The 2,258-nt window shown below is 37.9% G+C and overlaps 1 protein-coding gene across 1 annotated transcript in view; it reads left to right on the top strand.

Moving 5' to 3' along the window:
* Nucleotides 1–2,258, top strand: part of LOC106519221 (N-acetyllactosaminide beta-1,3-N-acetylglucosaminyltransferase 3) — a 16,790-nt gene that overhangs the window by 11,005 nt on the left and 3,527 nt on the right. The window lies entirely within an intron of this gene.

Below are 2,258 nucleotides of genomic sequence, written 5' to 3'. Positions count from 1 at the left end.
CTCTCAAACCAACGTTCCTCCCTATCAAGAATGAGAACATCCTCATCTCTGAAAGAGTGACCGCTGGCCTGTAAATGAGTGAAAACTGCAGAGTTTTGGCCATTAGATGTAGCTCGCCTCCGTTTTCAGTTGTCCCCCTCCTACAGTGCTGCTATTGCCAGGATCACTCCACCCCCTGTTAACAATAGGTGTTAATTAGGTGTCAAAGATAGCCATTTGATGTGAGTATCAGTCACATGGAGGCAGGGCTTAAAAGCCTGAATTTTGCCTGAAACTCTCAGACTGAAGAAGTCTCYTGGAGGAGAGACGAAACGTTTCATTAGAGAAGAACCCGTCCAGAAGACCTATACAATTTTTTTCTTTTTTACCTCAAGTTAATGCACAGACTGTTGAGCTGAAGATGACTGTCAGCTACTACCACACCTAATGTGACAAAGCATAGGCATTTTTTGTGTGTGCTAAGTCGTAAATCAGGTTAACGTCAAACATTATTCAATTGTACATTCATTAATTACCTTCTTCCAGCTTTTCATAAGATATTTGGCTAACAGACAGACAAAATAAATCAAGTTCGACAGCAATTTAAAAGGAACATATCTTGCAAAATCCACTTTTTAGCTCTCTGCTGTGTAAATATCTTTTTGTTCTGTCTGGGCCATGTTTTTCAACCTGTTCAGTTTTCTTTAGGAGTGCAGAAAAGTTGAATTAGTTTCTCCCGGTGCTGCGTAGATCTTTACGTTATTTCTGGGTCAAAATTGTCAACTCGCTCAGTTTTCTCTATTTTCTATGACGTTTTCTGAACTTTTACATCACAGAATTTGTGACAGAATTGCCAAATAAGGTCTGTATTTAACAACTACAATTTGGTCGTCTTCATTCTGCTCTGGTTTTACTCTGGCTCCAGCACGTAAGGCTGGCTGGACAAGTCTTTCTTCGTTGACATCTTTTAATTAATTTGCAAATAAAAAATTTTCTGCGCTGCTATACAGTCGTAAACCCCTCAACCAAACTGGAATGGACCGCTTTGGAAGCTGGACAGGGTGAAGCACTTTGATTTCAAGAGACAGCCTCAAAACAAGTTGATCTGAGACACACATCAGAAAAGAAAGAGGGGCGTGTGAATAAAGAGTAATTCAGACCACTTTATATAGACCCCAACTGAATGATTTAAATGTGAAAAAGAAGGATTTAAGACAACTGCTCAACTCTCTGTGGGAAAACTCCAAAAGAACTGTTGTGTTTTATGTTTTATTTTTAGACCTGATCGTTAGAGTCAATGAAAGACAAATCACTTCTTCAGGATTTTAGTGGACCAGGTTCTTCTGAGGTGCTGTGCCTTCACTAATGTTTGCTTTGATTGCACATTGAGCCAATTTTGTGCAATATAATCACAAGAATCATGAGCGTCCCAGTGTTGTGTTGCATGTGTATTTACTTACACACACATGCACAGCTTGTGCTCACAGTGAAYATGTGACAAATTACTTGACTAAAATTCAAACTGAAACCACGTAATGGTTCTGATAATTCAGGAAGTAACAGTTTGCAAACCACAACGCTCAACACCGTCTTCCTATCTAAAGTGTTAGAAAGGCTTTCAGTTTTACAGATAAGAGACTTGTAATTATTGTTTATTGTTGTTTTTTAGACAATTAAAGACAATCCATGCTCATATTAAAACAATCACATTCCATTTTGAGCCGTTTCTCTCATGTCTAAAATCCAACAGTTCACTTGCATGGGTTTTTCTACATCTTTTTTTCTTCTTCAGGTAGTTTTATTAACTTACTGCTTTATTCTTTGACTGACCTCARTTCGAGTCAGTAAATGAGAAGGGAAAGGTCATATTCTTTAGACCAGAGGTTCTCAAACTGGGGTCCCAGGACCCCCAGGGTYCCACGAGCCCCATCTTGGGGGTCCTGAAAATTTTTCAATAAATGGTTATTTTGGATTTTATTTGAAAAATGAACATGAGGAACAATGCACTAGTAAAACAAACACACTAAACCAAACAAAAACATAATATTCTCATAACATTAAGGGGTTAAAATGACAGTAAATTATTTTTAAAACAGCATGGGGTTTATGAGGGGGTCCCTGGAAACGTTTCACACTTGTAAGGGGTCCTCAGACCCAAAAGGTTTGAGAACCCCTGCTTTAGATTATTTTTAAAACAAGAAGGGGTCTTTACACTGCCTGTCTTTAATGATTATATATATGTGTGTGTGTGTGTATATATATATATATATATATATATA

This window comes from Austrofundulus limnaeus, unplaced genomic scaffold, assembly GCF_001266775.1.
Source record: "Austrofundulus limnaeus strain Quisiro unplaced genomic scaffold, Austrofundulus_limnaeus-1.0 Scaffold73, whole genome shotgun sequence".
NCBI lineage: Eukaryota > Metazoa > Chordata > Actinopteri > Cyprinodontiformes > Rivulidae > Austrofundulus > Austrofundulus limnaeus.
The sequence above is the reverse complement of the archived record's forward strand: the minus strand, read 5'-3'. Positions and strand labels throughout refer to the sequence as shown.